The following is a 12776-nucleotide window of genomic DNA, read 5'->3' as shown; positions in this document are numbered from 1 at the left end:
ACGAGAAATTTGTAAGGCTTTGCACTTGAAGTGCAATTAGTTCATCAAAGAACCATGACCCATGTTTTCACATCGACTGTGTTTAATGTCACCAATATTGACAAACATGAGGACATGGCAGGTGCCTAGTTGCATATACGGTAGATTAGTTTACATTTTAAAGGGCAGAGTGACATTTCCAGTGTCTTTGCACTGGGAAAAAAAGTTTTTAAAAAATGCTTAGAAGCCAACACTGATGAAATTTATTCGAGGGCACTGCAGACCACATGTCATCATGTTTAAAACAAGTACACAATCCTCACATATGTTTCCCCTTTCAAAGTGCCACAACTCCAGATAGGCCTACAGTATGTAAATATACCCAGGGATATCTCAACCACTTTGCACAACAGGCAGAAAAAAGAATGCAAGTGCTTTTTCACAATGATATGTTTTGCTTTTGCTATTTATTCAAGTTGTGATAGCTGCAGCAGTGGTGTATGCTAGAGAAAGGTAGAGCCTTACTGTGCACATATCACAGCACAGCATACCACCCACATACAGTCAGGCATGAACAGCCTGTCTGCTTGGGATGGTAGATAATGATCACCTGCTCTCAGTAGACAGTCTGTCTCCTCCAAACTGATAGAGAAACACAGATCTAAAAAATTAGAACAGGCACCGGAAATGTTGCTACATACTTTTAGATGCATGAGAGGGCATATGTATTGGCACTAAAATATCACTAAAAGGTGTTAAGTGGTAATAATAAAGAATATGTGAACAGGATCTATTTAGATTTTTTTTAGACTAAATGGAGTATGTCTGGAGTCTCTTTAAACTAAATCCATATAATGATAAGGTGTGTGAATTCCAAAATGATGACCAAACTACATGGAAAATACAGTGAATCAGCACACAGCCAGGAAGAGAGGGGAAAGTCCAAACACAATTTTATGATGCAAAATTTAATGAAGAAAGCGACCAAGGATGTTTTAGTTATGCCTGTTATTAGTTTGTTCCAGTCTTAAGATAATGTAGCCTACTTTATTGTTGGCAAATTTTCACTGATAAGCAAAGCCTAAAAGTAAATCTCTCATTCACTGTCAGTGGAGCAGACAAGTGCACCAGGCTGCACTTGATGACATCACAGATTAGAGACTTGGTTCTAGTTATGGGGAAAATGTGGTCTTGGTTCCACTGATAGAATTGTTCAAAAATAATTGAAGAATATTTATTTCTCAGCTTGATACGAGTTAAAATGGGCCTTTCACAAGAACAGTTAATTTATTCTGTGTTGGGCAATGGGGAACTGCAGCTTTTAAATGCCTGAAACTAATTAAAACGTGAAGTTCATGAACTCATCATGATCAAGGAAGTTTAAAAAAATGAAGATCACCATATATCAGAACTATGTTAGGATAACATTCTAAAAAATATTGTTATTCAATCAATCTTAGAAAGCTAGATTTCCCTCCTCATGTCACAAAGTGAGGCGCCAGACTAAACACAATCTGCACAGTTTAAGCTATCTGAGACCAAAGAAGAATGCACCAAAACTGCCAGAAACAGATTTTAAACAATAGGAGCGATGCAACAACACTTACACTGTATCACTGATAGAAAGAAATGTCATACAGTACATATCTTTGTGATAACCACAACTTTCTGATGAAGACCCATTTAATTCTCATTAAAGTACACAGGTGAATGTGTTGTCACAAATAACTAATCCTTCTCCAGACAAGAGAAGTTGTGTACTTTGTGGTGATGCATAAAGGCCCATCACACCCCAAATTAAATGAAATGATGTGAAGTCTAGGGATATTATTAATATCTAAATATTAATGTACAATCCTTTCTATACATATACCTATACAACACTTACATGTTCCCAGACCAATCTCCTGATCTATGCTATGCCCTTAATTGGTGTGGGAACACATAGGTGCTGTCACAGCACCTATGTGTTCCCACACCAATAGCATAGATCAAAGGCTATTAGCACTTGATGCTCTCTTGGTCATCAGTTCTCATGGACAGCTAGGAGCAATGTTAAAGTGTTGCTATATTGCCTGAAAGTGGTAGACGGGCAATGGTCATTGAAACTATCTCTGATCTAGTAAAATACAATGTTAAAGTGTTGCTATATTGCCTGAAAGTGGTAGACGGGCAATGGTCATTGAAACTATCTCTGATCTAGTAAAATACAAATTATAAGCCAACAAAAGAGATGATCTCTCTTTTGTTTTCTTGCACTATATACAGTAAAACTAAGAAAACAATAGTGTTTGGACTTAAAAGAATAACTGCATTGTTTTTTTGTTTGTTTTTTACAAATGTTTTATCCCACAATTTTTTCACTCGGTGTCAATTATCTAATTGTAATCCTGGGCGCTACACTTCCTGGGCGCTACACTTCCTCTGCCAACCTGGGGGGGCAGCGGACTGACCTCATGCTTCCTTCTATGCATGAGGAGTCCAAGCTGCTTCTTATCACCTGACAGGGGGTGTAAGGAACACGTTATTCCGACCAGTTCCTTTCTCCTCCATCAGGCGCCCTGGATGGCCAGGGGGAGGTAGTTTAGAGACCAGGATTACGGCATGTTTTTGTGAGGGTACCTACCAAGGGGCTAGTGAGGCTTTCCAACGTTGAAGCAAATTTGGTGCCCAAATGCGGAAATGCGCCCAAAAAGGCAGAAAGAAGAAAATAAAGGCAAAGGCATAAACACTATTTGTTTTGTTTTTCTTCTTATAAATTATTTGATCGGCCCAAAACATAGTGTTCATTGTCATGATTTGTCACGATCCGAGTTGGCTTTGTCCGCGGCGTAACCGTCTTTAAATAAATACTTTAAGAAAAGCCTATGGGCAAAATGCATTGGGATTCATTTCGTGGGCCACTCGTCGTTCTGAAAGGGGGTGGGACTGCGACGCTCTATAGGGGACACGGGGAGAACATGCAAACTCCACACAGAAAGTCCCTAACTGCATTGTTTAAAAAAAGCCATTTCAGTTAATTTTAAAACATTGCACCATGCAATGGAAAAGTAACCTAATATTCCATTATGAATGACTTGAACACCCAGATCACTCTGTTTTTGACATGTCACTGCTAATCAAGATTGACGCTCAAATGCAAAAACAGGACCTATTCACTTACTACAATAAGGAACTTTCTGGTTGGCATTCCGAGAATACCTTTTATGCACAGATGGCAACTATACACAGCTGCACTATTCTCAAACACCAACACTCCTCTTAGCAGATCAAGTGGCTCAACACCTAGCTTTTCTTTTTCCTTCAGAGTGGCGGGTGGGTGGAAAGGTTGGAGGATGTGTGCGGGCGCTAAATGGCTGCAAAAGAGTCCAATCTTCTCAAGATTCGTGCCGGAGCAACACGATACCCTGGTGTTTGGAAGTGAGATGAGTGATGCCCAGCTGCAGTCATTGTTTGAGCCCAATGGTTTTTTACTCCTCTGGCCTCTTGAGAATGCCACTACACAGTTCACCGGATGGATTACAGTACTGCTAGACACTTCAACCTGAGAAACCACAAACACACTTTTGTTCCTCATTCTAGATCCATGAAATCCAGTTTGTTCAGTGGCCACTTTTTGAAAATGTGCCAGATTTTAACTACTGTCTGAAACTAAACTCCAGGGGAGAAAAAGACTCAGTGCTTGACTTCACTGAAGCCTGTGGGTGTGCAGGTTGAGTACACTGGGGCACCTGCCAAGCTGGGATCAGTGATAAAAGGAAATGACAGTATGTGTTGTGGCTTCAATGTAAATACAAGCGCATGTGGCAAACCATGGTCCTCCCCTCGCCTTACAGTAGTTATTTAGGTACCACTCCCAGACCTCTATAATCCATGGATTAGGAGAAACCTGACTTCCCTCTTGTTAGGCTGCCTCTCAATGACAGAGGAAAACAACACACTTCATCTAATTGGAGTTCTGAGTGTGACTTTAAAAAGTAAATAAATCATTGTCATAATTTGATTCATCGAATATATTTGCTAATTTGTTTCAATGTTCTCCCCGTTCCTCTCTCCTGCCACTGTGTGTACCTTGGCTGAATTCCCTTGCAAGGTGCGGCCCTGTCTCAGGTGATGAGAGACTTGAGTTCTCCATTCAGTTCACAATGCCACTGACCCGTGCCTTCTCCCACAATGCACCACTGTGTGGTTTCAACATGACAGCCTGTGCGTCGGCCCTCTGCCAGTCTGGCCCGCAGCCCACAATGCAGCCACTCCCAGAGGCTGAGCTAACCACTTCTCTGGTGTTTGCATTAATATACTGTGGTCATTACAGTAGCAGGAAATAGGGTATTCTTCCCACCACACTGGGAGATGTTAAGGTGCATGCTGCCAAGACATTTTGTCTTTTTTCTGGTGTTGACTGACCTAAATACGCTTTGCAAGTTTAGATATAAGGGACCTTGTTAATGATGACTGATGGTTCATGGTAAAAATATGCATTTGCGCACTTGACAACTGTCTGTGACATAGAGTATACTCCATACTGACAGCTGATGAACAAATAATCATCACAAACAATCCCAATTTTTTTTCCAACTGCATCACCTGTCATCAAGATAGTTGTGAATTGTGAAGACTGTGAAGCTACCAAATGCTTTTTTGAAATGTTATAGATAATGTTATAAACTTTTTGAGCCCAAGCAAATCATTCGGGAACCAGTGTTACAGCAACATGTGCATGTCAAACAATAACAATATCATGTATTAACTAAGAATCAGAATCAACATGATCAAATCACAGATTTGCAGGTGTAAAACAGTGGATGAAATTAGTTTTTGTGCAAGCTCCATCGTTTTTGTTTTACTTTTTACACATAGTACCGTATATTTACAGAATATTGCCACAGAGCAAAAGACCAGGTCATTTTGGATATTCTTCTGTGGAGACTACCCTGGCAATCAAGAGGAACAAGACCCACTCACATTTCCAGATGTTCTGAGTAGGGACACAGGACTGACTGTGAAAGAATGAACTTGGTGTGGCAATGAGCAACAGAGACCAGTGGAAGCAGCTTGTGTCACAGATCTCGAGGGCACACGAATGATGACGTATATATATATGGTGATTATCACAATTTATGCCATAATCAACATTAAAACAAAATAGGCTTGAAATATTTCACTTTATGCATCATGAATCTGGAATATAAAAATGTACCTTTCCTCGATATTAAATCTTTGACATGCATCGGAATTTCTTGATACTTTCTTCCAGTTGAAAATAATTCTCGTTAAAACACAAATTTGCCCCTCCCTGCTCATTCTTCTTTTTTATGCCTATGCTGGCGACAGCAATGGCTGGAAGCATTATGTCCGTAGTATACATCTTTACATCTGTATGTCTGTCTGAACAAGGATGACCTGCCAAAGGTCAAACATCAAACCCCCCCCCCCCCCCCCAGAATGGCCTATTAAAGCGCCACCAGGAGGCCGACTTTTGGAAAAACATTTCTTTATATTACTCCTCCAGATTCTGTCCAAAAATGGGCACTTTTTCTAGTTATTTTGCCTCAAATACTCTTAATTATTCTACTTAAAATGTTACCACTGAAGTCATTTCAGTTTTTGATGGTGAGGTATTATTTTGTCTAATACCATATCCTCATGATCAGTTCACATTTCCCCACAAAATAATGGCGTTCTCACAAAAGGAATGATATGCAAATATGCATGATATGTTTGGTCAAAACATAGATAGTAAATACAGGATTTACAGTTTAGTACCTTAGAACAGAGGTGTGACAGCACAACTAGCTGTTAATAGAAGATTTGAGAACTGATTAATCACATTAGAAATATCATGTGTGCCGATTAGTGATTAGACAAAAAGGGCAGGTATATGCCCCTGTATTTTAACATCAGTTATTATGTTGGTACTTGTAGACTCTTGTAGAGCCAAATATTTTCTGAGGTGGTAGGCCTACTTCAGTATAAAAAGGTTGGGATGCCTTAGAATACAACAGGAAATTAATTATTATAATGTTTTGTGAACTTTGGAAAGTGAAGTCTTATTACATTTGGCTGTTTGGAAACTAGGTTTAGAATTTCAGTTGCTCAGTTCAAGTAGCAAGTTTGAGATTTTTAACAGAATACAGTATAACTCTGTTAGCCTCTTCCGCCATCTTGTGGATAAGGCTGGAATATATGGTAGGTTGCTTGCTCCTCCAGAGCAACCACTATGTTATCAGATTTAGAACAATACCATTTATCTCTCTTCCCCAGATTATGGTGCATTTATATAGCACTAAGGCTACTTTAACCATTTCATGTTTTATTGTTTTTATTCATTAAAAAAACCACCTTCACCTGTGTGAAGTAGGGCATTAACCAAATGTGAATTTTCATAGTCGCTCGATTACTATCAAAATAATTTATAGTTGATTATTCGGCGGTAAAATATGATATTTTTTCCATCCAATCAAGCATTAAAACACCGTGTTCTGAAACGACCAGCGAGTGAAGGATTAACTGCAAAACGGAGCCGGTGAAGGAGGCCGAGTGGAATCGTAAGAGTGGCGACACGCTTTGATCTCGCTGCATGTTTGGAACTATAGCCCCATAGGTGGGTGCCTATTGACCATATGTAGACCGCGGCCATCTTACCATATAAGTTAATGGCAAGGTGCTACCTAGGTGAAACTTCCAATGGCAGCCCATTCATCCAAACAGAAAAGTCCTATCTGATTGTATTAAACAACGTCAAACTCACCAACATTGCAGCTGTACGGAAAGCTTGAATTATTCTCTTTCTATCATGAAAGTGTTTGTTTCATAAAAACCCACTGTATACATGTTATGAGCTACTTTGTGTCCTTGCAGGTGATTCTTTTTCTAAGTGCTAGAGTTTGGAAGTGCTCGTTAGATATCACTCAACTTTCCTGCGCCTACCACCTGTTTTGAATGAGCACATAAATTATGACATAATGCAAGAGGCAGCAGGACATGCTTTACTGAAAACGTGGAAACATGGCCGCGGTCTGCAAATGGTCAATGGGCTATAGTTCCAAACTTGTGGGTGGTGTCATCGGACTTGGTTTTTAGTCCTTGACCTTGAACATGCACGCGTGAGGGCCCGGTCATCGCTGCTTGCAGCTTTAATAATTAAAAATAATAATAATAATTATTATTATTATTATTATTACTACTATGTCCACTTAGCACCTGCCCAATTTTGGTCATTAAGACATGTGAATCCCTTGACTCCATCAAATCTGCTCTCAAAGAGCACCTAAGGAAGGCTGCAATTTGAATTCACCCCATTTTCCCCTCACTGTATATGTTTTTTTCCCTTCTTACCTCCTATTATGATGATTTCCTGTTTTTTTTATATAGAAGTGTATATTTGTACGTCTCTAAATGTTCTGATGAATTGAAAATGATGGACCCTATTCTAATGCTTTAGTTTATGGTGTCGTCCACAGTAACAGTTTCTGTATTGAGTTGTGCTTTCCTTTGAAATGTACCCATTCCGCATACTGTTAATAAATACTTAAATCTTCCAATCAATCAATGAACCATTTTGGGCTTGTATTCGAAAAAGTGTTAAACCAGGAACCGGCTCAAGGACCCCTGGGGGTCCCTAGAACTAGAAAACCTGGAACTACTTTGAGAACCATTGCTACAGAATATACAACATCGCTGCACATACCTGTATATGGCATTTATCATATATAGGGAAGAAAAAGTTCTTCTTGCAAGTTTAGACCTTGACAGTAGAGGGAGGCAAAGTAGCACGCTTAAGTGTTCCCCACCTGCCCTCTATTCCTTCCATAGACGGATTCCTTCCTGTTAGTGATTTTCCATTAAAATATAAATAGCTGTTAAAATTGGGGTTGTAGTGAAATACAATAAAACGTAAATTTACTTAAGTGATCGCCAAGATTCTTTTCTACTAGAATGTGTTATTATTACACACCAAAACTATGCCTTTTGAATTCCAAGAAGAATCCTTAAAAAACAAACAAAAAAAAAACATTCTAAATTATAATTATGAATTACTTCATAGTACATTTTATACATTTGGTTTTGGGGTTTTCTTGTGAATATACACGAATGATTCTGGATGTTTCTCACCATATATTATATCACGGGAAATAGAAACACTGGCATGGTTGACAGCGTGGCAGAAACATTAGCATCCAAAAACATGAATAGCATAAGTATAGGACAAATGGAATAAACCTGGCAAAGCTTTGCATGATACATGCATGAATACTTTTTTTTAACTTATACTCCATTACATGCCAGAGGCAAATATTGTACTTTTACTCCACTACAATTATTTGAAAACGTTAGTTACTTTGTTAGGTTGTGATTATTATTACAAAACATACATTAACCACTTCAGCCCTATATACATCTGCAAGCTTGTGAGCTTGCAATGCGACACATTGTGAGCTTGTAGATCTGCTATTTTCAAATTATTTTTATACATTTGAAAACTTAGTAGTTCTACATTGCAGTATTGATACTTTTACTTAAGTACAAATTGTGAGTACCTTTTCCACCACTGATGTTGATACACTACTACTGAGTGGGTAACAGATGAATCAAGGAATGGTGGAAAACACAAGGGGCCCTCAACACACAACCCAGAATAGGAAGAATGTTTCGCCTTTCACGTGCATGCCCCACAGGGAGAGAAAAAAACATAATGCTTGACAAAAACAAGCCTCATGGTGATTACCATAGTCCCATGGTTGCTTGATTGGTTGGGACCAGGGTTGGTAAACAGCACCCAAAGTTGGACCTGGTGACCCCCGTGATTCCTTCATTCCAACACGTCCCGTTCCAGATAACTTTGAAGTCAAAGACAAAAAAAAGAGAGGAAAATGTATCCCCGGGGTCTTTGGAATTCATGTGTGGGACCACAAAAACAACACTTCATCAGGGGCACCATTCACAATGGTGATCAGCAATATATGGGGAATTCAAATGAGCGGCATTGTGCAGGGGGAAAAGCCGGAGAGATTTGTCTGGTCTCCTGGCCCCTTGGGTCCTTTTTACATCCTCTCATGGGTGACTTTGATGTGGACAAGATGATTGAAAAACAAAGCGCCACAGCTCGGTTTAATTCCAGAGGAGAAAGGGTTAGTACTGTGGAACGAGAGGGTGGGAGGGACCGAGGGATTGGGGGGTGGTCACAGTTTCATAAGGGAGTTAATTCACACAACGAGAAACAAAAATCACATTTCAGCTAGTGTATCAATCTGCCAGGCGAGGGGTAGCCGGGTGGATGGTGGATGGGTAAATGTCAATGACAGCAGCGGCAAGCAGGGAGGGAAGGTGGGAGGGATGAGATACAAGGTTAGGCCTGTGTGTGCGAGGAGGGGGTAGTTGCCTGGAACCTCAATGTTGGTGCAGGCACCCTCACATCCACATAATGAGGTGTAATGGACTCCAGCTTTACAACACTTGCAGCACCCAGTAAGTCGCCTACTACATTACTTCTTGCAGCAGAGGAGGATGACAGAGGCTGCGTGGGAATCTGGAGCAACTCTGATGTTGTCTAGAGCCAGGGACGTGCAGTGTGTTTGAGGGGCAGGGGCTGAAATCCCGTAAGAGGGCACTTTTGGACAAAAATAGCGACAATAGCAGATCTACAATCTACGTTGTGAGCTTATAGATCAGCTATTTTCGGGGCGCAACCCAGCACTCTTTAGCTAGTGGAGATGCGGTGTACGACATGGATTTCTAAACAAATTTGTTCAACGCAAAATGCTGTGTTCAAGTTCAGCAGACTTCCCAACTTCCCAACTTCTAAGTTGGAAACGAAAGGCGACCGGGCCTTTGCCCTTATAGAGCCCCAACTCTCTGGAATGCCCTCCCCCTGGTGATGAGGCTCGCAGCAGAGTCCGTCCCCCACTTCAAATCCCTCCTGAAAACTCACTTTTATAAAGCTTCTTTTAACGCCTAAATGTTTACTAAATGTTCCTAAATGTTCTAATGTCCTACTGCATTTCTGTAAATTATGGGTTTTTTTTTTTTACTTTTGTGTGTGCATTTATTTTTATTCTTTGTAAAGCACTTTGTAACCTTGTTTTGAAAGGTGCTATATAAATAAAGGTTTATTATTATTATTGTCTCCACCAGGCCGAAGGCATGGGGAGAGAGTCCGTCCGTGTGTCTGTCCGTCCGTCCGTCCGTCCGTGAACAGCTAATCCAAATTTTGCACACACACTCCCTGGATGCCAACATGAACCTCTGCCCCAAAATTTCCAGAACGGCCTGTTATAGCACCATCAGGAGGCTGCTTTGTGCAAAACAAGTTTTTGGACAGTACACCTACAGATTTTGTCCAAACATCACGCAAATTGGTACACAGTCTCTCTAGAGCCATTCAACGAAACAGGTCTTTCAGATTTCTTTCAGATTGGCTAAGATTGGCTTCCAAAGTTCACAGCAGTACTCAGTTTCAAAAACATGCTGCAAAAACACATCGTGTGATTTCCGTGAAATTGTGCACGTACATTCCAACTAGGCCGAGGAAGAAATGCCACATGAACATTTTCAACTCCGCCTCATGGTGGCGCTATAACTGGCCAAAAAGTGTTTTACCTCTAACTGCATGGATCTGTGGATAACTTTGTATGCCACCTCCCTAGAGGCCAAGGAAAAACCTTTGCCTGGTATTTTTCACATCTGCTCTTTATAGCGGCGGCGCCACCAGGAGGCCGACATATGTAAAACACATTTTCTAATATTACTCCTTCAGATTTTATCCAAATTTCACGCAAATCGGTACACATGCTCTCCATAGTCATGTGATCAAGACGGTTTGGTTTGATTTATCATAATCCACCCTCATTGGCTACGATTGGCTTTTCAAGAGTAGCCCGCTTTGTACCCGTTTTGTACAAATCGCCACAACTACTCAACGCAGCGTCCGATTGTGAAACTGTGCATGCATATTCCCACTAGGCTTTGGAAGAAATGCCACTTGACAGTTTACAAATCAGCTCATGGTGGCGCTACAAAAGGCCAAGCCGCGTCACACACACACACACACACGGGCAAAACACACGCACCCATACACACAACACAACACAATGTGTGATGTCACTTCTATTCCGCCTTCTGATTGGCTTACACTCAAATTGAACCACAAATGAGAGGGCGGGCCTTGAGTTGATGCAGAGTTGAGTGTTTGGTAATCTATGGCCCAATCCCAATCCGCTCCCTTGCTGACTCAATGAGCCTTCACTGATTTAGCTGCGCGTTCATGTGAAGTCTGCGAGGGCTTGAGGGATGTCTCATTTGAAATCGGTAAATCAGTGAGGGCTCAGCCTCGCCCCTTTATGCACAGCATCGATGCTGACTTTGGCAAAGAAATTACCGCGGCTGACTGCCGCGGGGGCAAGCGTTTCCGGGAATCCCCGTTTCCAGACCTAAGCGGAAAAAGGTTTTGCGCTGCGGACAGAAGAAGCTGTGCGCAGCTTCTTTTTCCGGGTTTTTAGACAGCTGGTGGATGGAGAAAAAGCTCCAGTTCCGCGGACGACTTGCGCGGAGGAGAGCGCTTCCGGGAAGCTGGCCGTCGCGGCAATCAACCGTGTGGGTGGAGCTTCTTTTCCATCCACCAGCTGTCTAAAAACCCAGAAAAGACGCCGGCAGACAGCAGAAAACGGCTGCGCCTGTCGGTCTGGCAACAGCTAATTATGAATTTATATGTGTATTTTCTAAATACGTATTTGTATATCAAATGCATTTCTCAGACCAGTATTTGTATTTTGTATTTAGATTTAAAAAATTGACCCAGTATCTGTATCTAAATACATTTATTTATTTATTTTACTAAAAACTAAAAAATACCAAAGAATGAATGAATGCGTCCATATCTGGGCATGGAAGCCAGTTTCCATCTGATGTTGTGTGGGAGTTCTGACTGCTCCAAATCATACTGAATAACTGCCAGCTTACATAACGTCTTAAGACTAGGACTCAAGTCCAATATGTACAGGTCATCAGTTATTGGGCTGTTGTATGGGGTTGCTGTACTTCCTCTAAAGAAAATGATACGATCTCCCACCCTGCAACATCCCGTCCAAGGACATGGTGGTGTGAATGGTGGAGTCGGCCCTATCCCCTTGGGCTCAACCTTCTTCCAGAGTAAGGTCTCTGGGTTAAGAAGAGGAGCTCCAGTTGGTCACTCTTTTGAAAAGACCCCCCCCCCCCCCCCCCACACACACACACACACACACACACACACACACACACTCCTGCTGGGTCCTGCTGGGTCCTGCTCTGCTCTTGTTCCCCCTGGTACAATGCTGGTGGAGCGGTATAACTCCCTATAGACACCCCCCCCACAACGCCTCCCCCCTGTGCTGGGGCTTATGCTGACAGGCTGGACCCAGAGCCCAAGCATATGGATACCAGACCAAGAGGCCTGCTCTCCAGCCTAACCCTCCTCAGCTGGAGGTCTATGGAGACCAGACCAAGAGGCCTGCTCTCCAGCCTAGCCCTCCTCAGCTGGAGGTCTGCTGGAGATTGGGCATCAACGCAGTAGTGTAGACAGACACCCACATGCAATAGAACTCGTCCTGCCTCTTGTCACAATGCGACGCATTGTGAGCTTGTAGATCGGCTATTTTTAAATGGCCGAAATATAAGGCTGAAGTGGTTACTGTATGTTTTGTAATAATAATCTAAATCTACAAAGTAACTAGTAAATCAACTTTTCAAATAAATGTAATGGAGTAAAAGTACAATATTTTCCCCTGAAATGTAGAGAAGTAAAGGTACTGGCAGTTACCTAG

This window comes from Protomyctophum bolini, assembly GCF_963924005.1.
Source record: "Protomyctophum bolini genome assembly, chromosome: 5".
In the NCBI taxonomy this organism is placed as follows: Eukaryota; Metazoa; Chordata; class Actinopteri; order Myctophiformes; family Myctophidae; genus Protomyctophum; species Protomyctophum bolini.
This window is presented reverse-complemented; position numbering follows the sequence as displayed.